The sequence below is a fragment of the Chiloscyllium plagiosum genome, unplaced genomic scaffold (genome assembly GCF_037043375.1).
Source record: "Chiloscyllium plagiosum isolate Xiang-an unplaced genomic scaffold, Cpla_swu_hap1 HiC_scaffold_3, whole genome shotgun sequence".
Classification (NCBI taxonomy): Eukaryota; Metazoa; Chordata; class Chondrichthyes; order Orectolobiformes; family Hemiscylliidae; genus Chiloscyllium; species Chiloscyllium plagiosum.
In genome coordinates, this window is record NW_028270141.1 from 118,825,346 (window position 1) to 118,851,073 (window position 25,728).

The 25,728-nt window shown below is 43.1% G+C and overlaps 1 protein-coding gene and 1 long non-coding RNA gene across 8 annotated transcripts in view; both read left to right on the forward strand.

The window, feature by feature from the left end:
• The window catches only part of sobpa (sine oculis binding protein homolog (Drosophila) a), a 354,580-nt gene that overhangs the window by 25,646 nt on the left and 303,206 nt on the right, over window positions 1-25,728 (forward strand). The window lies entirely within an intron of this gene.
• The window catches only part of LOC148150651 (uncharacterized), a 45,870-nt gene that overhangs the window by 2,009 nt on the left and 18,133 nt on the right, over window positions 1-25,728 (forward strand). The window contains exon 2 of the long non-coding RNA XR_015751951.1: window positions 22,659-22,796. This is a non-coding gene — a long non-coding RNA (uncharacterized LOC148150651). The remainder of the gene's footprint in view (window positions 1-22,658; window positions 22,797-25,728) is intronic.

Genomic DNA, 25,728 nt, shown 5'->3' on the forward strand with positions numbered 1-25,728 from the left:
GCTAGAATTTCATAGGTTTTGTGAGGTTGCCCATCATTCTTCAGATGTGTGGTGAATATAGTCCTAACTAATCCAGTTTCTTTTCATGTGACATTCCTGCCATTCCAGAAATCAGACTTCATTGCGCTCCCTCTATTATCAGAACACCCTTCCTCCGATGAGAAGATGAAAACTGAACATTCTACCTCCGATGTGGCCTCACTAAGGCCCTGTACAATTACAGCAAGACATCCCTGATCCTGTACTTGAATCCTCCAAATACCATTTACCTTCTTTACTACCAGCTGCACCTGTATGCTTACTTACAGTGACTGGTGTACAAGGATACCCCATAGTCTTATTGCACATTCCCCTTTCCCAATCTATCACCATTCAGGGATCAATCTGTCTTGTTGTTCTTGCCACTGAAGTGGATTATCTAGTCATTTATTGACATTATAATTTATCGGCCATGCATTTGCCAACTCACTGAAGCACCTCTGCATCCTCCTCACAGTTCACCTTCTCACCCACCTTTTTACTGTCTGCAAACTTGGAGATATTACATTTTGTTCCCTCATCTGAATCACTATATTGTGAATAGCTGGGGTCCAAGCATTGATCCCTGCGGTACCCCACTGGTCACTGACTGCCATTCAGAAAATGATCCATTTATTCCTATCCTTTGTTTCCTGTCTGCCAATCTGTTCTCTATCCATGTCAGGACAAAAACAGAAATCACATGACACCAGGCTATATCCCAACAGATTTACTTGAAATCACAAGCCTTTGGAGCACTGCTCCTTTGTCAGGTGAAAGAGAGGTGAACTGAAAGTTTGTGATTTCAATTAAATCGGTTGGACTGTAACCTGATGTCATGTGACTTCTGATTTTGTTCACCCCAATATCACCTCCACATCATGTCAGGACACTACCCTCAATCCCATTGATTTTAATTTTCCATTATAATCTCTTATGTGGGAACTTATCAATGCTTCCTGAAAGTCCAAATAAACTATATCCACTGGCTCCCCCTTATCAACTCTACTAGTTACATCCTTGAATTCTAATGGATTTGTTAAACATGATTTCCCTTTCGTAAATCCTTGCTGACTCTGTCTATTCTGTCACTGCTTTCCGAGTGTTCTGCCATCAAATGTTTTAACTCAAGCATTTTCCCAGCTACCAATGTTAGGCTAACCAGTCTATTATTCCTTACTTTCTCTCTTCCTTCCTTTTTTAAATTGTAGGATTATATTAACTACCCTTTAATCCATAGGAGCTGTTCCAGAGTCTATAGAATCTAGAATAATGGCCACCGATTGTTATGAAGATGTGGTTGCACTATACCTTTTAAGAGAGTTAAAAGGTGGTAGAGCTACCTGACAGCTCTCTTAAAAGGTACAGTGCAATAAGGTAACAGTGCAATAAGGTAACAACGCAACACTTGATGGAAAGCTAAATTAGATGGTTGCCTGGAAACAAATTCGAATTAGGCCAATCAGTTTAAATTATACCTTGAAAAATATCAAACTCCAATCCAGTTTGAATTTAGTATATTGACAATCTTAAAAGCCAATATCACAATCCGATGCTTTGGAGCTATCAGACCAGGGAAACTTGAACAGTTGAGAGGAGAACTGCCAAGTTACCAGCATCTAAAAAGACTGCCTGAAAAGTAGCTCTCTTAAAGGTACCTTTATCGATCAGTAACCTGTGAAGCAGAAATCTCTTAAAAAGAAGAAAAGAAGACTGGAATTCTGAGAAAACGAAAGCTGCCTGGTTTTGAGATAAGTTGTTTTATAAATCGTAATCAGGAGTTTTATTGGACTAGTATTATAGAAGGGAAAGTAACAGATAGATAGGTTAGAGGAAGGAATTGTAAAAGTTAGTTAATTATTCTCTGTTATACTTTAAGAAATAAAGTTGTTAATTTTTACTTTAACTAGTTCTTGGCCTCTCGAGCTTTCACAGATTACTGCACGGGATAAATCTTTTCTGTGTTGCTGGTTTAACTTAAGCAGGAGAGTTTATCCCGTGTCGTAACACAATGCAATATTTCTAGTACCACTTTCTTAAGTGCTCTGGATGTAGCTTCTCTGTAGATTTATCAGCCTTTAGTCCCATACAGATTTTCTTCAGTTCTTCACTCACACTTGACCGTGTGTTCCCCAGCATTTTACAGATTTTTTTGAAGTCTGCTATCTGAAGACAGAGCCAAAATATATTTTAAATTGTTCTCTCTTCTCTTTTTTGGGGGTTACTTAGCTCATTTGGGTTAACAGCTTGTGAGGTCAACAGCATGGATTCAGTTCCCTCACCAGCTACAGTTACCACAAAGTACTCTCCTTCTCAATCTCTCCCCTCGTTGGAGGCATGGTGACCCTCCGGCTCAACCACCACTGGCCATCTCTCTTTAATAAGAGCAGCCCTGCAGCAAGACTATGGTAACTTTAGCATCTCTTTTGTTTTCCATTCTAACTTCCCCTGCTTCTGTTTGGCAAGGAACCTTCATTTTTCTTCATAATCTTACTTGCCTTCCATATCTGTAGAAGCTTTTACAATCAGTTTGCATGTTCCCCACAAGCTTACACTTGTGCTGTATTTTTCCTCTCTTAACCAATCCTTTCAAATAACCAGCTGAAGCTGTACATGATTTAGTTCGGTTTGAGAGAGTAATAAAGGAAAGGAGTGGAGAGGTTACCAGGTTATTGGTAGGAACCAAAACAAAGATTGGATTTCCTAATTTTTGAGCTGAAGGAAATTGCAACTAACCAAAGATTGGATAGTGTGTGTCATTCATGATGGTAATTAGCATTTGATCTGGATGGGACGTTCTTCAGAGGGTTAGTGCACACTCCATGGGCTGAATGGCCTCTTTCGGCACTTTATGGATTCAATAATTCTATAGTTGATTACAGTATCACTTCTCTTCCCAATCATTTGGGACTCAACATTCACCCCTCCATTTCATCTTCTCACCACCACCATCCCTGCCCACACCCCCCTCCCCGCAGCCCCCTGCCCCACCACCACAACACACAACAATTTGGAAAAATTGCACAAATTGCATGTGATTCAGGAAAACTGAATAATATCACTATATATTATTGTCATTACTGGTTGGGGCATTAAAGAATGGGCCTGTTCAAAATAATTGTCATCAGTTCCATTTGAAATATACTTATAGGTATTCATACATTTTGTGTTTATAAACAAACGGTCAGATAACTCCTTTTAAAAAGTAGGTAATCGGTGAAAATTGTATTTTTCCAAACCCTCAGTCTCCTAGCTCTACTTTCAAATGAATTCTGGAAATGTGACATCAGCTGGTCTCAATGCACAACATTCCACAAACAGTCTGATGAATCTCGTCAAAAAAAAACTAGGTATATAACACTTCAGAAACAATTCTTATGAAATAAAGTGCTTTGAGGCACCCTGAGGATCTCATAAGCTGCTTTACAAATACACTATCTATTTATTATTACACTATGGTTCTTGAATAAATGGAAAACGCTCATTTATTGTTTTATGCAAAATAAACCACTTGCAATTTTGACTGACACAATCCACACATGTAAACACTTGGCCATTATGCAGCCACAGCTTCTCTTACTGTTTAAATTCCTTAAATTATTTCCAGTTTTAAAATTTGCCAGAATTGCATAAACAAAAGACATAGTGACAAACATTGAGCTAACATTGCTTCCATTGATCTCTTTGGAATTCATGTCAGTGAAATAAATGGGATATTTCAGTGTGCCCATTGTGAATGAGCATCATGGACACAATGTGTATATCTTTGGAGCATTTCCCTAATAGAGCCTAATAATTCCGTTTAACCTTTTGTACCAATAACAATTTGTAAAAGGAAAGGACCAAATTTATTTCCAAATTACCTTTTTTGCAGGAAGGTAAAGGTTTAATGATTAGCCATTTGTACTTTCAGTCTTTTATGTTTTTCAAGCAGAACTTGAATGTTTTTATAAACACAACTCTGATGCAGTGTAAGAGAAGTTTGCCCACAGGCTTGGGTTGTAATATAAGTAACTCCTTTTATAAATATATACACTTTTCATTATGTGCAATTTGTAATTCAATCTTGATCCAACTAACCTGGCCACCTTTGCCCTGACAGACAGTTGATATGATTGTACCTTCATATCTAGAATATTGCAGCAGAGAAACAAGGTGAAACATGGTAAACAGGAAGGGTCATGTTCCTAATGACCGGGGAGTCCAGTGTCAGGGGTGATGGTTTAAGCATATGGAATAGGCCAAAGATAACTGAAATGAGGAGAAATTTCTTTACCCAGAGAGTGGTGAGCCTATGGAATGTTTTGTACAGAAGGAGGTTGAGGCTGAAACATTAAATATTTTCAAGGAGTTAGATATAGTTCTTTGGGTAAAAGGCATCAAAGAGTATGGGAGAGAAAACAGGACGAAAGCACTGAGTTGGCTGGTCAGCCGTGATCATATCGAAGGGGTGAATGGCCTACTCCTGCTTGTATTTTTCTATGTTTCTAAAGACGTCCATCCATTTCTGTGCAAGGTTTTTTCTCTACCCCAGCCAGACATTCTCCTGTCCACATTCTATAACTTGTGACATTGGTCTTTTTCAAATAGTTAACTAATTTCCTTTTCAAATATTTGAGCTCTACTTCAAGAATAGTTTGTGACATAAAATTTAATATTATTAGCATAAAATAAGATTTTTTTTCGGCTCATCTTCCGCCTTGCGACACTCCAACCACATGGGGTCATTGTGGATTTCACCAGTTTCCTCATTTCCCCTCCCCTCACCTGATCCCAGATCCAAACTTCCAACTTGGCACTGTGTCTTGGACTGTCCTATCTGTCCATCCTCCTTCCTATCTATCTGCTCCACCCTCCTCTCCAAACTATTACATTCACCCCCACCTTCATCTATCTATCGCATTCCTAGCTACCTTCTCCCCAGCCCCAACCCCCCCTCCCATTTATCTCTCATCCCCCTTGGGCCACAAGCCTCATTTCTGAAGAAGAGATTATGCTCAGAACATTAAATCTCCTGCTCCTTGGATGCTGCCTGACCAGCTGTGCTTTTCCAGCACCACACGCTTCGACTCTGATGATCTTTTGTGACATTGCTGTCCCTTTAAGAGGTTATTTTGTCCTTTTTTTGTGAAGAGAGGTTGCAAGGTGTTTGAGTAAACACCTTGGGAGGCCATGGGTATTTTTAACAGCCTGAATGGGCGAGGCCAGTTCTCAGAGTAGGATTTCTCCATTTTAGTTTCTCAGCAGCATCAGAAGCTATTGGGATCTGAAAAGAGTTGGTAGCTTCAATGAATATCTCTTGGCTGCCAGTGTCTCTGAATTTTCTCTTGATATTTTTTCCTCCTGGACTGCAAAACTGCATGTGAGAATCTGTATCTGAATTTGCCTTTTTGCCAAGAGCTGTGTTTATGGGATGTTACTATATTGGAACAGTTAATTAGCAGTAGTTACTGTATGTATTCTGTTAAAGTTTCCAATCGAGTTAAGTTATTCTAAATTTCTCTTTCTTTGGTTGTATTTTAAGTCCAATGTTTAAATAAATTGTGTTGTGCTTAATATTGAATAGTTTAACCAACTATTCAATATTGGATCTGGAACAGGCACTTTACATTCGGCTCTAAAATAAGAGAAGTTAGGGTCTAGGCTACCTTCTTAAAATATTTTGAAGGTTGGTTAGACCACTGTTGGAATATTGCGTGCAATTCTGGTCTCCTTCCTACTGGAAAGATGTTGTGAAACTTGAAAGGGTTCAGAAAAGATTTACAAGGATGTTGCCAGGGTTGGAGGGTCTGAGCTACAGGTAGAGGCTGAACAGGCTGGGACTGTTTTCCCTGGAGCATCGGAGGCTGAGGGGTGACCTTATAGAGGTTTACAAAATTGAGGGGCATGGATAGGATAAATAGGCAAAGTCTTTTCCCTGAGTCGGGGAGTTCAGAACTAGAGGGCATAGGTTTAGTGTGAGAGGGGAAAGATATAAGAGAGACCTAAGGGGCAACTTTTCACGCAGAGGGTGGTGCGTGTATGGAATGAGCTGCCAGAGGATGTGGTGGAGGCTGGTACAATTGCAATATTTAAGAGGCATTTGGATGGGTATATGAATAGGAAGGGTTTGGAGGGATATGGACCGGGTGCTGGCAGGTGGGTCTAGATTGGATTGGGGTATCTGCTCGGCAAGGACGGATTGGACCGAAGGGTCTGTTTCCATGCTGTACATCTCTATGGTCTGGTCCATAACATTTTCATTCTCTCTCATTATCATCTAGCCACTGTTGGAAACAGTATATTTCTCCACATAATCTCTTACAAGTATATAATCTTGTTTAATTACATATCTCAATCTTAAATATCTCCTAATTCTTCTGGAATACTGACATTCTGCCCGTAGATGGGGCTAATGACATTCAAATACTGTATGTCAAATACAACAGCTACTGACATCTATTAGTAAGGTGTAGTAAGAATGGTTTCTTCCATCAGTGACTATTCCCCTTCGTTAAGATAGGAAGCATCAACAGCTTGTGGGGGAAAAATTGGCAACTTGACTGCAGAAGCTCTTGCAGGTAATTAGCATTTAAAATGTAAGTTCTCATTTTATGACACCACAAAAGGAACAAATACAAAGTATGTTAAACCATAAGACATAAGATATAGGAGCAAAAGGAGGCCATTCAGCCCATCGAGTCAGCTCCACTATTCAATAAGATCATGACTGTTCTCATGATTCTCAACTCCATGTTCCTGCCTTATCTCCTCTACCCTTTGCTTCCCTTACTGATTTGAAACTTGCCTGCCTCAGCCTTGAATGTATTTAATAACCCAGTCACTGCAACCCGCTGTGGTAAAGAATTCCACAGATTCATTCCCAACTGAGAGCAAAACATTCCTCCTCATCTCTGTCTTAAAAGGATGGCCTTCTATTCTGAGATTAGGGCATCTTGTCCTTCACTCGCCCACAAGGTGGATCAACCTTTTCCGCATCTACCTTGTTAAGTCCTTTCAGAGTCTTCAATTTTTCAACATGGATGCTTCTCAATCTTCTAAACACCAAAATACAGGCTCAACTTACTCAACCTCTTCTTATAAGATAGTCCCTCGAGACCCAGGATCAAACTAGTGAAGCTTCTCTGGACTGACTCCAATAGCAATATATTTCTCATTAGATTGGGGCCCAAAACTGTTCACAGATGTCCCAGATGTGGTTTGACTGGTGCCTTATATAATTTTAGCAAAACTTTTCTTTGTTTATACTCCATTCCCTTAGCATTTTGGAAAGGCAAATCAGGGCAGGACTTATGCACTTTATGGTAAGGTCCTGGGGAATGTTGCTGAACAGAGACCTTGGAGTGCAGGTTCATATCTACCTGCGACTCTACTTTCAAGGAGCTAAGATAGTAAAGAAGGCGTTTGGTATACTTTACTTTATTGTTCAAAGCATTGAGTAAAGAAGTTAGAAGGTCATGTTGTGGCTGTACAGGATATTGATTAGGCCATTTTTGGAATTCTGTATTGTGTGCAATTCTGGTCTCCTTCCTATCAGAAGGATGTTCTGAAATTTGAAAGGGTTCAGAAATTATTTACAAGGATGTTGCCAGCATTGTAAGGTTTCAGCTAGAGGGGGAGGCTGAACAGGCTGGAGCATTGCAGGCTGAGGGGTGACCTTATAGAAGTTTATAAAAATCATGAGGGGCATTGATAGGGTAAACAGACTTGGCTGTTTCCCTGGGAGTGGGAGTCCAGAATTAGAAGGCATAGGTTTAGGGTGAGAGGGGAAAGAGTTAAAAGAGACCTGAAGGGGCAACGTTTTCATGCAGAGGGTTTAGATTAGATTAGATTACTTACAGTGTGGAAACAGGCCCTTTGGCCCAAAAAGTCCACACCGACCCGTCGAAGCGCAACCCACCCATTTCCCCTACATTTACCCCTTTACCTAACACTACGGGCAATTTAGCATGGCCAATTCACCTGACCTGCACATCTTTGGACTGTGGGAGGAAACCGGAGCACCCTGAGGAAACCGACGCAGACACGGGGAGAACGTGCAATCTCCACACAGTCAGTCGCCTGAGTCGGGAATTGAACCCGGGTCTCTGGCGCTGTGAGGCAGCAGTGCTAACCACTGTGCCACCGTGCCGAGGGTCATGCGTGTATGGAGTGAGCTGCTAGAAGAAGTGGTGGAGGCTGGTACAATTACAACATTTAAAAGGCATCTGGCTGGGTATATTAATAGGAAGGGTTTAGAGGGATATGGACAAATGCTGGCAAATGGGACTAGATTAATTTTGAATATCTGGTTGGCATGGACGAGTTAGACCAAAGGGTCTGTTTCCGTGCTGTATATCCAGGACTCTAAATAAATCTCCACAGTCCATCTGCCTTCCCTATTGCCTACGCTAGCTTTTCATGATTTTTGCATGAGGACAATCAAATTCCCCTGTTTTGTAGTTTTCTGTAGTCTGTCCATATTTAAGTAATTTTCAGCTCTTTTATTCTTCTTGCCAAAGTGCATGATCTCACGTTTCCCCACATTATATTCCAACTCAAGAAGCTTGACACCATCCAGGACAAAGCAGCCCAATTGATTGGCATCGCATCCACTTCCTCCACCACAGGCACTCAGTAGCAGCAGTGTATACCATCTACAAGATGCACTGCAAAAATTCACCAACGATCCTTAGCCCAGCACCTTCCAAATACATGATCACTTCCACTCCCAAATAGTGGGACAAGGGCAGCAGATGCATGGGAACCCCACCACCTCCAAGTTCCCCTCCAAGCCACTCACCATCCCGACTTGGAAATATATTGCCGTTTCTTCAGTGCCACTGGGTGAAAATTCTGGAATTCCCTTTGTAAAGACATTGTGGGTCAACCTACAGCACATTAACTGCAGCAGTTCAAGAAGGCAGCTTACCATCATCATCTCAAGGACAACTGGGGACAGGCCACAAATGCTGACAAGCTGGTGGCACCATATCCCTCGTGTGAATTTATGAAAGTTTCTCTCTTTCAAATGAAAAGCTAAATTGTTCCATGAACATAGGAACAGGAGTAGGCAATTCAACCCTTTGAGCTTGTTCCACCATTTAGTGAGATCATGGCTGATCTGTGACTTAACTCTCTACTGCTGCCTTGAGTATATTTGCTTAACAAAAATTTACCTATGGAGAAAGTGAGGACTGCAGATGCTGGAGGTCAGAGTCAAAAGGTGCGGTGCTGGAAAAGCACAGTCAGTCAGGCAGCATCCAAGAAGCAGGAGAATCGATGTTTCGAGCATAAGCACTTCAGCAGGAATGTGAACATAGTCCTGATGAAGAGCTTATGCACAAAACATTGACTCTCCTGCTCCTCGGATGCTGCCTGACTGGCTGTGCTTTTCTTTTTGACAAAAATGTATCTATCTGAGATTTAAAATGGACAAGTCCCTTAGCATCAACTGCCATTGGTGGAAGAGAGCTCCAAATATCGACCAACCTTTGTATACAGGAATGCTACCTAACATCGATTTGAATGGTCTATTTATTGATATGTGTGTACAATTTATTGATGGATTTTCTGCTTTTGGAGGCAATTCTGTCAGACTCAACTACAGAAGAGTTGCCAAGAATCTATTTTGAAACTTCACACAGGGGTTTCTATTGCAGATGCAACTAAATCCTGCTGCACAGATTGCAGTATGTCCCATATGGAACTTTTATAACCTTGGAAGAAGTTTTCTTCTTAGAACCTCTCCCCTCCTCTATTTAAAGCCAGGACATATGATTTCAGAGGGCACATTAGATCCCTTAGGTGCCTCACCCAAGTGGTCTTTGTTAATGTGTGAGTTTTATCATGCTCTGGTGAGATGACATCTAGAATACTCAGATCAGTTCTCTGCATCATTCCACAGGAAGAATATATTGGCTTTGGAAATTAGATTTACTAAAGTGATTTTGGGCTTCAAAGGGTTGAAATATGAGGACATGTTGTGCAGATTGGCTTGTATTCCTTTGAATAGGGATGATCTGATGGTGTTTAAGATGATTAAAGATTTATTAGAATGAATACAGAGAAACTATTTCCTCTGATCAGTGAGTTTGGAACAATAATCATAAAATTAGAGCTGTCTTTTCAGAAGTGATGTGAGAACACAATGTTTCACAGAAAGCCTAGTTAATTCCTGATTTCTGCTACCTTGCAACAATAGAAACCTGCAAAGTGAAAATATCAATTTTGTTGAACAAGGTTATTGAGTGTTACCGAAGCAAGGTATAAATTGAATTAAAATACAAGTCTATTCTGACCTAATCGAATGGTTAAAAAGTCTCCAAGATCTAAATGGAAAGTAAGAAATGCTTGTACTTCTAACATCCATTCCAAGACAGCGAACTGTCTTAAAGCCAACAAAGTATATTTGAAATGTAGTTATTTTTGTAATTTGGAAGAGGCAGTGGCAATTTTCACAAATAACGATGCGAAAATGACTGGATAATCTAATTTGGTCATGTTGGTTGAGAGATACATATTAGCCAGGACCTGGGGCATAGCTCCCACACACATATTCAAAACCAGGCCGTGGACTCATCGACAGCAACCTCAGATGGGGCCTTGGTTTTTCATCTCCTCCAAAAGACAGGATTTCAGAGTGTGACACTCCCTCTATTGTATGAGAGGGTCAGCTTTGATTTGAGTGGACTCTCCTGATCTTGTGTGCATATGTTCCTTGGTAATGAGTATCTGCAAAGGTCACGCATCAGACCTTGATCCTGTTCTTATTTGATTTCAAATCCATTTTACTTGGCCTTTTTTTTCCCCTCAATCCCACTCCTGATTAGCTCAAAGGCATTAAGCGATTCTTATCCTGGCTGAAATGAACTAACTCTTCAAGAATTGGGCAAAGAACAGGAAGATCTCAAGTTTAGTTTCAAGTAATTGGTTCAGGCAACCACAGAATGAATGTTTAAAAATGATATTTCAAAATAAGATTTGGCTACGATTCATTATGACAAGTATGATTAAGTATAATAAAGTGTGATTAATTAAAAACCAGCGAATGTGCCAGGAAGGATATTTTTCCAGCATGATAATAGATCTTTGTACGCAGCAACGCAGGTGACTAGGAAGCTTGCCATGATTCAAAGTAAGGCTCAATTTTGAGGAAATCTCATACTCCACCATAGCTCTCCTCAAACTCGTCACCAAATATTTCTCCAGGTATTTATGTAAAACCTCCTCACTTGGCCCATGTACATCAGTTCCACTTGAATTGGCAGTTCATTCCATTAATTCAACATCTTGTGCAATAAGTAGTTTTTGTTTATACGCAATCATTTCTCCTTTCATCCAAAACAAAACTGCACATGGAACTGTATGGGAATGTTGAAGTGCCAGAGCAATGATGGCATGATGCAGTGGGAGAGTAGAGTAAGCTATCAGAATTATTGCTTTGAAAGAGTACTTGAGAATACCAATAATTCTAATATTCTACACAAATGGAGCTATATACCTGAAATAACTTCACAGATACTGGTATCCCATTACCCGCACTTCACACTGATCTAGCTCCTTCAGAGCCAGTTCTCAGAGTGAACAGAACCTCTCACACTCCTGTTTATATCTGTCAGCCAGGGCTCCCTGATTGGGGATGTTAACCTGGTACTTTAATAATGTTAAAGTTCACTTTGTACTCTGACTCAAATCTGTATCACTTTGAGAGGGTCGAATTGTGTCTCCCTCCTTTTGCTGTTACGTTTCAGTGTAGTATTGGTCATTTGTGGTGAACAATGTTGTGGATTGACTACATATATTGATGCATGCTACTAGTGACTTGGATAGTATTCATGCAAGCTTCTGTAATTATTTGATCTAAATATACTTAAAGGATATTCAAATGGATATTATTTACTTAATTCACCATCTTCCTAATGTGACTTAAAATAAAACCTTCAGCTGGACAGGTCAGAATTCAATATCTTATCCAAAAGACAGTATATTAGACAATGAAGCACTACCTCAGGATTATGGGAGAATGATCATGCTTTAGAATTTGACATCCTGCATAGTGATTGGCTGAAAGTGGCAGGTCCTTTGATTGTATAATTTTAATTTTTGGCTGGTTTGAGATATGATTATGTATGTGCATGTATGCGTGTGTGTTTGTTTGTGAAGGAATCTTCTCAATGCGATGCAAACAGGATATCGATGCAAAAAGCTGCCTTATTTAGTTTTAAGAGGTTTCTATCACATTAGGAAACGTGCACTGTAGGCTGTTGGTGTACATGGTAACCAGACATTATAGCAGCATTACCAGGAAATTTTTGTTTTATTATACCCTTGGGCCAACAGTAATCTTCATGAACAAGGAAATTCTGTCTTCTAATCTCACTGATGTGATTAAGGGCAGCACGCTCTCAGCTATCTCACGACAGAACACTTTCTGAAATCCTTTCTGGGTTACATAGTGTGCAGAAGAGATAGTGAAAGTCACAATTGGTTCAGATTTTGCCATACAAATATGGAACGCTCACTGCGGTCTTCTGCCAGAGAACATTATAATTGAAGTAGAATTGGCTGTTGGAACTGAAAGCCAATGGGTCTGTTGTTTGCCCAGGATTTAAAGGTACAAGACAGCACAAATTGTCTGGACTAGAAAGTGGCACATTAAATTGGTGGAGCAAGTTGAACAAGCAGATCTTAGCCAGAGCCACAAATTGGTTGTCACAACTTGCTTAAGTGGTTCCAAACTAAAAGGCGAATCAGTCAGACTACACTTCTGGTTAAAAAGGTGACTGCATGTTCAACTCTGCATTTCTATGTTGCATGTGGGCTGCCACTGGACCGATCAAATGGTCACCGATGATGGAGATACTGGAAAACTGAGCTTTCTGAAACATTATAACACAAAATACTGCCTTTCAAAGCCTAGGAGTTTGGGGGAGGTGGGGTGGCTGGTGGCTGGCAAGGTGTAGGTGGAGTAAGGAGGGAGCGAGGGAAACTCTCAAAATGGTTGCTTTGATTTCTGAGAATTCAGCCTTCTGTTTCTGTTATTCTGGTCTATTACAATACCCACAAGCCAAAATACAGAACATTGCAGCACAGGTCAGTCAAAACCAGCTCCGCTGGATGGGATGTTTTAGGTTTATGCAACTCAGTTACAGTAGGGCATAGCCAGGAGGATAGCAGGAATGCTTTAGAGATGTTGGTGGAGCAACCCTGAAGAGACCCAACATTGCTGCCTACTCATGGGAGTCCCTGCATGAGAATATCCAGAATGGTGATAGTTTTGTCAGGAAGGCATGGAGAGATTTTGTCAGGAGCATGCAGCGGCAATATCTAGGAGTCGGTGAGAGCCCCCAGTACCTCACCTTAGTGTAGCTTCAAGCACCACATGTCCCTTCTGGCAGAGTCTGCAGTTCACACATTGGACTTGTCAGCCATCTGTGTGCCTATGGGACCAAACTGGACGTCAATCGCCTTCAAAGCCGAGGGACGGCCTAAGAAGGAGAGATGTCCCAACACAGACAACATCATTCAGGGAATTGCGCCCCTTCATCCTGCAGTATTGCATCCTGTGTCACAAATGTCTGAGTCTGTTGTACAATTAAATCAACGTTCTAGATTAGGAGTGGGAAGCTGTCTTCTCAACCAACTGTAAAAGGCAGCTTTTGAATTTGGCAACATTGCCTGTCTTGCGTTGAAGAGATCTTCTTCAGTGATGGGAAATTAACATTATGCAGTGCATCCAGAGCAATGTTTAACTTGAGATGTTCATTGTTGCTGACGCTCCCTGCAGTTTAACAGGTGGATTTTATGGAACAGAAATGGGCCCAACAGACTGATTTAACATGAGTTTAGGACAGTTCCCCAAGGTGGCTGAAGTAAACTTTATATTTGTGTGTTTTTGAGTATAAAATGATTGTTTTCTTCCACCGCTCTGCTCCCACCACTTCAGCCCTTGGAAACAGAAGACAAATGAGCAATTTGTTCTTCATCCTGCCTCTGCTATTCAGCTATGAATTAGTCACCACAATGTGAATGGCAACTTCTTAATTACTCCACTGTGGATTATTTACCAGGTGTACAGGAAGTATCCAGTCCTTGTAATGGAATACTGCACAAATGCGATTTGTTTTGCAACTAGAGAGTGTATAGCACAGAAATATTGCATCTGCCCCAATTTATGGTTCACAAAAGCCTAATCCTTTTCTGAGTACTTAATCTCAATATTGCAGTGTATCCTTCTATTCCTTGCCTCTTAAAGTACTTATCCAGCTTTCCCTTAAGTACATCTATTATATATTTAAAATAATCAAATAAATTAACATCTTGACATGAGCACGTGGAAGTTTGCTTCCAGCTTGGAGGAGGAACTAATTCTAAATGTACTTGTTTTACATCAGTGGTTAATTTGCAGCTCAGTTCTTTTCCTACTTGCTGTTTTGTATATTGAAAAACCGCTTACTGATGCTTGTGTACTGCAGAACATTGAGCAGATCAGGATGTTGTGTGGGTGTCATTCTGAAGGATGTCAAGTGATGAGGAGGAAAGAATGCATGAGGTCTACCTTATATAGGGTTGGTCTTGGGAGAAAATGTTAACTTAGCAAAGTGAAATGGACTTGCTATCTTATCTGAAATGTTGCTGTCTGTTTTAAGTGTGGCTATTTGGATTGTTAAACTGAAGGCTTAAGAAGTGTGTTGGTAGCTGTGTGAACAGGAATGGGACCTGCTCTGATTTTCTTTTGCATCTGCATATAAAGTCAAACATTACTAACAGAGACTAATTTGTTCTTTAAACTGCATAGAGCAGGCTGGAGTGGTTGAATAGTTTGCTCCATCTCCTGTTTCATATGTATGTATGATTTCCTGTTGGGTAAGGAACAGATTTTTAAATACAGAAAGAAATGATTCCATTCAAACTGAATACCTCATAAGACTTATCTCCCATAGTGAAAGTCACTATAGTCCCAGAGAACCATAGGGCTGCTCTCTCATTGGAGAGTGGGGTTTTTAAGTTGCTGGTCACCGTGTCTCGGGTGAGAGGTAAGCTTGAGGAGATGGGTCCTTCCTGGTAACCTCAGCCAGTGCAGGCATTGCAACCGGCCTGTTGTTATCATTCTGCATTCAAAACCAGCCATCCAGCCAACTGGGCTAACTGCTCCTATTTTCTATGTTTCTGTGTTTAGAGTATGCAAGACTGCAACTGAGTTTGAGAGAGGAATGGTGAATCTAAGCATTACTTTGTTGCTCACTGGAATGCCATTCAGGAGACTGAACACAGGCACTTGTATTAAACTGTGTGTCCTTGTAGTTCTTTGTAGTCTAGTGACCATTCGGCAACAGATCTTTACCTAACCATGTGCAACAAAGTAATAAATGTGGTTTGATCATGACATTCTGCTGACTTTTTAAAAATGCCACCATTGGTAAGGACAGCACATGAGGTGATAGCTGTAAAAATGGAAACAAGAGTCCAATGATATCTTCCTCAGAAAGTGCCATGTCATGTCACCAACATTTTGTCTATCAGAAAGTCCCTGACTGAATTGTAACCATCAGAAAACACTCTGCAAATCACACAGAGCATAATGACCACCCAGCTTTGACATTTCTTAGTGATTCCTGCTGGATGTGCAAATGTGAAATCATATTTGGTGAACTTACTGAAAATGTTACTAACAAAGTTGGTAAAGGATGGCTGATTTTCAAAGAGCTTTTGATAAAGTCCCCGGAGAAAAAATTAAAGCCATGGGATAAGATGATAAGACATCGGAGCAGAAATTAGGCCGTTCAGCCCATCGAGTCTGCTCTGCCATTCAATCACAACTGATAGGTTTTTCAACCCCATTCTCCTGCTTGATCCCCTTGACAATCAAGAACTTATCTATCCTTGTTTTAAATAAACTCAATGTCTTGGCCTCCATAGCCTTCTGTAGCAGTGAATTCCATTGATTCACCACTTTCTGGTTAAACTAGTTTCTTCTTATCTCCGTCCTAATGGGTCTTCCCTTTACTCTAAGTCTGTGCCCTTGGGTTCTCACCTCTCCTGCCAATGGAAACATCTTCCCAACCTCCAGACTATCCAGACCTTTCAATATTCTGAAAGTTTCAATCAGATCCCCCCTCACCCTTCTAAACTCCACTGAGTATAATCTCAGAGTTCTCCAATCTTCCTGATATATTAAGCCCTTCCTTCCTGGATCATTCTCCTGAACCTCCTCTGGAACTGCTCCAGGGCCAATACATCTTTGCTGAGGTATAGGGCCCAAAATTGCTCACAATATTCTAAATGTGGTCTGACCAGAGCCTTAAAAAGCCTCAGAAGTACACCCCTGTTTTTATAATCTAGTCCTCTTGAGGTGAATGACCGCTGTATTTGCCTTCCTAACAACCGACTAAACCTGCACGTTCACTTTAGGAGAAATCTGGTTTACTATTCCCAAGCCCCTTGCACTTCAGACTTCTGAACTTTCTCCCCATTTAGAAAATAGTCCATGCCTCTATTTTTCCTATTAAAGTGCATGACCTCATTCTTTCTCACATTGTACTCCATTTGCCACTTCTTTGCCCACTCTCGTAACCTGTCCAAATCCTTCTGCAGCCTCCCTGCCTCCTCAGTACTACCTGCTCTTCCACCTACCTTTGTATCATTTGCAAACTTAGCCAGAATGCCCTCAGTTCCTTCATCCGGGTCATCAATGCGTAAAGTGAAAGGTTGTCCAAGCACTGACCCTTGCAGAACACCACTAGTCATCGGCTTCCATCCTAAGAAGGACTCTTTTATCCCCACTCTCTGCTGCCTGCCAGACAACCAAACGTCTCTCCATGCTAGCAGCTTGCCTCTAACACCATGGGCCCTTATCTTACTCAGCAGCCTCCTGTGTGGTACCTTATCAAACACATTCTGGAAGTCCAGCTAAATAACATGCTTTGGCTCTCCTTGGTCTAACCTACTTGTCACCGCCTCAAAGAATTCTAACAGATTTGTCAGGCATGACCGTCCCTGGATGAAGCCATATTGACTTTTCCCTGTTTTACCGTGCACTTCCAAGTATTTTAGAATTCTCATCCTTCACAATGGACTTGAAAAATCTACCAACGGCCGAGGTCAGGCTAATCGCTGTATATTTAGCTGTTCTTTGTCTTGCTCCCTTCTTAAACAATTTTCCAGTTCTCTAGGATCCACCTTGACTCCAGAGATACCTGAAAGATCTCTGTTAAAGCCTCCAATATCTCTTCAGGGATCTCCTTCCAAACTCTAGGTTGTGGTCTATCTGGTCCAGGTGATTTATCTACTTTCAGACCTTTCAGTTATTCCAGCACCTTCTCCTTGGTGATGGCCACCTTCTTCTCTCTGCCTCCCGATTCTCTTCAATTTTTGGATATTATCTGTATCATCCACCGGGAAGGCTGATGCTAAGTACTTATTCAGTTGCTCAGCCATTTCTTTGTTCCACCTTGCTACTTCTCCAGCATCATTTTCCAGGGGCCCAATGTCCACTTTTGCCTCATTTTTACCCTTTAAATATTTAAAGAAACTCTTGCAATCTTTCTTAACATTACTGGCTAGCTTACCCTCGTATTTAATCTTCTCTGTCCTTATTTCTTTCTTCGTTGTCCTCCGTTGGCCTTTGTAGGTTTCCAAATCTGGCTTCCCATTGCCCTTCGCCACATTATTTGCTTTCTCTTTTGCTTTTATGCTGTCCCTGATTAATGATTGGTTAACAGATAGTGAACTGAGAGTAGGAATAAATGGGTCAGTCTCATTTCGGCTGTCTGTCATTCATGAGTTACCTCGAAGATCAGTACTTACGGCTCAACTGTTCACTGTCTATTTATATTTATTATTTGGAAGTGGAGACCAAAGTAATATTTGCAAATTTAAGGATGATATGGAGCTCTGGGAATGTGTGTTGTGTGGAAGATTGAATGATACTTCAAGAGGATTTAGAAAGGCTTAGTGATTGGCAAGAACATGTCAGATAGAATAAAATGTGGAAGAATGGGGAGAAGTCCACTTTAATGGGAGGAACAGGCGTGCAGAGTATTTCCAAAATCAGGGTTGGAAACTGGCAGTGTAAAGAGAGATCTAGGTGCCCTTGTTGATAAGGTACTGAAGGCTAACATGGCAGATGGAGCAGGCTATTAGCAAGGTTAATGGAATGTTAACCTTTATTGCAAAATAATTTTGAGTTCAGGAATAGAGAAATCTTGCTTCAGTTGTATATGGGCTTGGTCAGACTATGGCTGGAATATGGAACTCTCCTTATTTCAGAGAGGATATTATTGCTGGAGAGGGAGTGCAGTGAAGGTTCACTGGGCTTGTTCCTAGAATGGCAAGGCTGGGCTGTGAACAGACACTGGACAAACTGCACCTGTATTCTCCAGGGTGTTGAAGAATGAGGGATGATCTTGTTGAAACCTACAAAACCTTAGAGGGACAGACAGGGTAGATGAAGGTAAAATGTTCCTCCTTGCAGAAGAGTCTAGTACCAGGGGGCACAATTTAAAAAGGTAAATGCCACTTTGGTGCAAGATGAGCCAAATATGTTTTTTGCCCAGAGCGTTGTGATCTTTTAGAATTCTCTACTGCAGATGGTTGTGGAAACTCCGTCTTTAAGTATATTTCAGGAATGCGATATTGACTAAAGTGCAATTCCTCTTGGCATAGAGGAGGAATCGCCAGGGAAGGAATCTTGCAGGTGTTTTCCCACATAGCTGTGGGGTCAGTGTTACTCTACATATGACTAATGTTCCAATTTTGGAGTTTGAATAAGAATCAGCTGTGAATGCATCAACTTTAGTCAGGACTTTGACCTGGTTTATGATATAATTAAAGACCAGTATCCCAGATTTTGAAAGTGATTTGGAATTACGTGGGGCTTAGGAAACTTTCTGGAGCAAAAGATGAGGAGTTGCCAGACCCATGATTCTTCAGCCCAGCAGGGGCCAGGTGAAGGAAGAATTTAACCCTGGTCCCTGAAAAAGGGCTTCTGCTAAAAACCAGGGGTGAGGCCTTCAGATCAGGAGACCTACTCAAATATAAGGAATCCAAGTATGACCTTCACCGAACCATAAAGACAGTCAAGGACCAATACCAATCCAAACTGAAGACCCAGACAAACACCCAGCGACTATGGCAAGGACTGAATGACATCACAGGTTCTAATGAGAGACAGTGCAAGATTGCAGATGATGACATATCCCTCCCAGATCGTCTCAATGCCAAGTTCGATGATGACACCACCATAGTCAGTCCAATCTCAGATGGTGATGAAACAGACTACAGATGGGAGGTGGAAGACCTGGAAAAATGGTGCACTGAGAACAACCTAGCTCTCAATGCCGGCAAAACCAAAGATTGGGATATCTGGTCAGCATGGACAGGTTGGACCGAAGGGTCTGTTTCCATGCTGTATATCTCTATGACTCTATGAACTCATTATTGACTTTCGGTGGGATGTTGCTCATGCCCCCCTACACATTAACAGCACAGAGGTGGAACTAGTGGAGAGTGTCAAGCTCCTGGGAGTGGTCATCCACAACAAGCTTTCTTGAACTCTTCATGTGGACGCACTGGTTACAAAGGGCTAACAACACCTCTTCTTCCTCAGGCAGCTGAGGAAATTTGGCATGATGGTGAATACCCTTGCCAACTTTTATAAGTGTGCCATCGAGAGCATTCTGTCGGATGTATCACTACCTGGAATGGCAACTGTACCATTCAAGATCGGAGACGGTTACAGAGAGTGGTGAGCTCGCCCCAGACAATCACAAAGGCCAACCTGCCATCTATAGAATCCATCTACCAGACCCGCTGTCAAGGAAAGGCTGCCAGCATTCTCAAAGATCCATCCCACCCTGACAATTGTTTTTCTACAACCTCTACCATCGGGGAGAAGGTACAGAAGCCTGAACACATGCACCAGCCGGTTTCTCAACAGTTTCTACCCTACTGTTGTTAGAATACTGAATGGACTCTCAAACTCTTAGCATTTGCCTGTACCTATGTTTTTTGTTTTTGCCACTGTTTACCTTTTATTTACTATCTATGCTACTTAACTATGTGTTCTGCGTGTTCACTGTGCCCCGGTACACGAGACAATAAATTCAATTCAATTCAATGTTGCACGCTCCTTGCCTTGTCAACCCAAAGGACTAGCCACACCACCATACATCAGGAGCATTTCAGAACTGACAGCCAGACTACTGCGACCACTAGGACTTATAACAGCCACAAACCAACAGCCACCCTCAGACAACAACTCAGCAGAACGAAGGACCTGACACCTAGCATGAGCAAAACTAATGTAGTGTACAAAATCCCATGCAAGGACTGCACAAAACACTATATAGGACAAACAGGAAGACAGCTAACGATCTGCATCCATGAACATCAACTAGCCACAAAACGCCACGACCAGCTATCCTTAGTAGCCACACACGCAGACGACAAGCAACATGAATTTGACTGGGACAACACCACCATTATAGGGCAAGCCAAACAAAGAACAGCCAGGGAATTCCTAGAAGCATGGCACTCATCCACAAACTCCATCAACAAACACATCGACCTGGACCCAATATACCGGCCACTACAGCGGACAGCTGAAACTGACAACTGGAAGCGGCAGGGACAGGCCACTATAAATGCCGGAGGAAACACCACAGAAGCGCTTCACAGGAGGCTCCCAAACACTGAGGATGTCACCTAGACAGGGGACGAAACGTTTGCAACAAAAATTTCCAGCTCGGCGAACAGAACCACAGCAACGAGAACCCGAGCTACAAATCTTCACCCAAACTTTGAACTTACCCTCGTATTTAATCTTCTCCCTCCAAATTTCTTTTTTTTTATTGCCCTCTGTTGGTGTTCAAGCTTCCCAATCCTCTGGTTTCCCACTGTTCTTTGCCACATTATGTGCTTTCTTTTTTGCTTTTATGCTGTCCCTGACTTCCCTGGTCAGCCAGGGTTGCCTCACCTTCCCTGGTCAGCCAGGGTTGCCTCACCTTCCCTGGTCAGCCAGGGTTGCCTCACCATCCCTGGTCAGCCAGGGTTGCCTCACCATCCCTGGTCAGCCAGGGTTGCCTCACCTTCCCTGGTCAGCCAGGGTTGCCTCACCTTCCCTGGTCAGTCAGGGTTGCCTCACCATCCCTGGTCAGCCAGGGTTGTCTCACCTTCCCTGGTCAGCCAGGGTTGCCTCACCTTCCCTGGTCAGCCAGGGTTGCCTCACCTTCCCTGGTCAGCCAGGGTTGCCTCACCTTCCCTGGTCAGCCAGGGTTGCCTCACCTTCCCTGGTCAGCCAGGGTTGCCTCACCTTCCCTGGTCAGCCAGGGTTGCCTCACCATCCCTGGTCAGCCAGGGTTGTCTCACCTTCCCTGGTCAGCCAGGGTTGCCTCACCTTCCCTGTACCATGCTTCTTGTTCCTCGGGATGAATCTCTGCTGTGTCTTCTGAATTACTCCCAGAAACCCCTGCCATTGCTGTTCCCCTGTCTTTCCTGCAAGGCTCCTCTCCCAGTCAATTCTCCCCAGCTCCCTCCTCATGCCTCTGTAGTTTCCTTTATGCAGCAGTAATACTGTTACCTCTGAGTCTATCTTCTCCCTCTCAGATTGCAGAGTAAATTCGAACATATGATGGTCACTGCCTCCTGAGGGTTCCTTCACCTGAAGCTCCCTTATCAAGTCTCAATTCCCCCATGGGAAGAGGGACCCTCTCAGCATTTACCCAGTCAAACCCCTTAATAATCCTGTATGTCTCAGTAAGATCAGCTCTCATTTGTCTAACATCCATGAGTAGAATCCCAAACTATTTAAATTTTGCTCATAAGACAATCCCTCCATACCAGGGATCATCCTGGGGAACCTTCTCTGAACTGCCTCCAATAAAATGATGGATTTCCTTAAAATGACAAAAACTGCTTCCAGTGCTGCAGATGTGATCTCACCAGCATCTTGTGCAGTTGAAGTAATACTTTCCTACTCTTATACTCTGGCCCCCTTGAAATACGGGCCAAGATTTCATTTGCCTTCCTGATTACCTGCAATGATGGGGAAGTGCCCGACAGGGTCAGAAGTCAAACGACATCAGATATAGGCGACCTAATAAAGGGGCAGTGCTCTGAAAGCTTGTGATTTCAGATAAACCTGTTGGACTATAACCTGGTGTGTTGTGACTTCTGACCTGATCCCCTGTTGCTGCACTCTGTGCTAGCTTTCTGTGTTTTCTGCATAAATACTCTTGAGTCCCTTTGTGTTGCAGCTTTCTGCAGCTTTTCTCCATTGAAATAATGCTCAGGCCTGTTGTTCTTTCTTCTAAAATGAGCAAATTCATATTTTCCTGCATTATACTCCATTTTGTCCATTTACTTGATCTATCAATATCTCTCTGAAAAATGTTTGCATCCCCTTCACAACTTGGTTTTGGTCCGACTGGTTGTGTGCTATTAGAAGGGCTGAGACGTGGGGGAATCTGTAAATGTGCAGTAAACTTTGAAATATTTCGGTGTAAAATTAGTAAAGCAATGTCCTTATATTGGCCTGACAGTATTTTGCAGCTGCTGGTGTAAATTAATTATTAGGAGAGTTTGGCAGATTTGTGTTGAAGAATGATGTGTTCAAACATTTCAACCGCATTTTGCTGAAATAAATGTGCTTCCCATTACAGTGAGGAGTTCCCACAGGGGAAAGGATCCAGACTTCACTGATCTTCATTCACAAGATGACAAATGGGGTCATGAAAGACAGTTCCTAGTGCACACTGACTCCAAATGCAATGGCAGTGCAGACTGCAGCGACAGTGCTCGTACCATATCCTTCTCTACACATTAAGTGTGAAAACGTCAAATATTTTGAGACTGGATTATCAAGGCGTCTGCTGTATAAAGATAATTGGGGAATGCATGTACATTGCTGTGTATTGATGTACCTATGCTAAATAAGATTTTATTAGAGTCATAGAGATGTACAACATGGAAACAGACCCTTCGATCCAGCCCGTCCATGCTGACCAGATATCCCAACCCAATCTAGTCCCACCTGCCAGCGCCCGGCCCATATCCCTCCAAACCCTTCCTATTCATATACCCATCCAAATGCCTCTTAAATGTTGCAATTGTACCAGCCTCCACCACTTCCTCTGGCAGCTCATTCCATACATGTACCACCCTCTGCATGAAAAAGTTGCCCCTTAGGTCTCTTTTATATCTTTCCCCTCTCACACTAAACCTATGCCCTCTAGTTCTGAACTCCCAGATCCCAGGGAAAAGACTTTGCCTATTTATCCTATCCATGCCCCTCATAATTTTGTAAACCTCTCTAAGGTCACCCCTCAGTCTCCGATGCTCCAGGCAAAACAGCCCCAGCCTGTTCAGCCTCTCCCTGTAGCTCAAATCCTCCAATCCTGGCAACATCCTTGTAAATCTTTTCTGAACCCTTTCAAGTTTCACAACATCTTTCCGATAGGAAGGAGACCAGAATTGCATGCAATATTCCAACAGTGGCCTAAGCAATGTCCTGTACAGCCGCAACATGACCTCCCAACTCCTGTACTCAATACTCTGACCAATTAAGGAAAGCATACCAAACACCTTCTTCACTATCCTGCCTACCTGCGACTCTACTTTCAAGGAGCTATGAACCTGCACTCCAAGGTCTCTTTGTTCAGTAACACTCCCTAGGACTTTACCATTAAGTGTATAAGTCCTGCTAAGATTTGCTTTCCCAAAATGCAGCACCTCGCATTTATCTGAATTAAACTCCATCTGCTACTTCTCAGTTCATTGGCCCATCTGGTCCAGATCCTGTTGTAATCTGAGGTAACTCTCTTCACTGTCCACTACACCTCCTCCAATTTTGGTGTCATCTGCAAACTTACTAACTATACATCTTATGCTCACATCCAAATCATTTATGTAAATGACAAAAAGTAGAGGATCCGGCACTGATCCTGACGTATAACATGCGTAATGTTGTGTTGGAAGTCTTTGGCTCATCCAGCAGGATGAAACCACAATCTCAATCACACCATCACAAACAAGGACTGCCTGGAGATGAGGCATGTTGTTTTTGGGTTGGTGGGGGGCTGGGTGGAGGGAGGGTGGGTGGTGGGTGGTGGGGAGGAGAGGACGGCAGCTGATGGGGTGGAGAGAATGGTGGGTTCAAGGATAGAGTGACAGAGGTCACTTTCTGGATTAGTGGTGCTGGAAGAGCACAGCAGTTCAGGCAGCATCCAAGGAGCTTCGAAATCAACGTTTCGGGCAAAAGCCCTTCATCAGGAATAAAAGCTTTTATTCCTGATGAAGGGCTTTTGCCCGAAAGGTCGATTTCGAAGCTCCTTGGATGCTGCCTGAACTGCTGCGCTCTTCCAGCACCACTAATCCAGAATCTGGTATCCAGCATCTGCAGTCATTGTTTTTACCTACCTGACAGAGGTCACTTACCTTGCTCCATGATATATCTGAGTAGCATTGTTGGTGATGAAGATTTCCTGTGAGCTTTCTGTTGGAGTGGGTAGAGAAAAGAGGAAGAGTAGGTAGTGGGGTAACCCATTCTCAAACAAACTAGACTAATGGGGAGTGGTGATGATGTTGGCGAAGTGGTGGTGGTGTTGGCGGTTTGTTGGCATTGGTGGAGTGGTGGCGGTGATGGCGGAGTGGTGGCAATGTTGGCTGAGCGGTGGTGGTGATGGTGGATCGGTGACGTTGGTGGCGTGTTGGAAGAGTGGTGGAGACATTTGCCAAGTGGTCGGGGCATTGGCGGAGTGGAGGCGGTGTTGGCAGAGTGGCGGTGGTGGAGGCGTTGGAAGAGTGGCGGAGGCGGTGTTGGCGGAGTGGAGGCAGAGGCGTTGGAAGAGTGGTGGGGGCGTTGGCAGAGTGGTCGGGGCATTGGCAGAGTGGCGGAGGCGGTGTTGGCGGAGTGGAGGCAGTGTTGGTGGGGTGGTGGCGGTGTTGGCGAAGTGATGGCGGTGTTGGCAGGGTGGTGACCAGTGTTGGCGGAGTGGAGGCGGAAGTGATGTCGGAGTGGTGGCGGCGGTGTTGGTGCACTGATGGCGGTGTTGGCGGAGTGGTGATGATGTTGGTGGAGTAGTGGTGTTGGTGTTGGAGTGTTGATGGTGTTGGTGGAATGTTGACAGTGTTGGTGTTGGCGGAGTGGTGGTGTTGGTGTTGGTGGAGTGTTGGTAGAGTTGTGGCGGTGTTGGCAGAGTGGTGGAGGCGTTGGCAGAGTGGTGGAGGTGTTGGCAGAGTGGTCGGGGCATTGGCAGAGTGGTGGAGGCGGTGTTGGTGGAGTGATGGCGGAGTGGTGATCAGTGATGGCAGAGTGGTGGCAGCAGCGGTGTTGGTGGAGTGATGGCGGTTTTGGCGGAGTGGTGATGATGGTGGAGTGTTGGTGTTGGCGGGGTTGGTGGAGTGGTGGCGGTGATGGCAGAGTAGTAGTGTTGGTATTGGTGGAGTGTTGACGGTGGTGGTAGTGTTGGTGTTGATGGTGATAGTGTTGATGGTGTTGTTGGAGTTGTTGGTGTTGGTGGAGTGTTGGTGGTGTTGGTGTTGGTGGAGTGTTGTTGGTGTTGGTGGAGTGTTGTTGGTGTTGGTGTTGGTGGAGTGTTGGTGGTGTTGGTGTTGGTGGAGTGTTGGTGTTGGTGGAGTGTTGACGGCGTTGGTGTTGGTGGTGGTGGTGGCGGTGTTGGCAGAGTGGTGGCGGTGTTGGCAGAGTGATGGTGTTGGTGTTGGCAGAGTAGT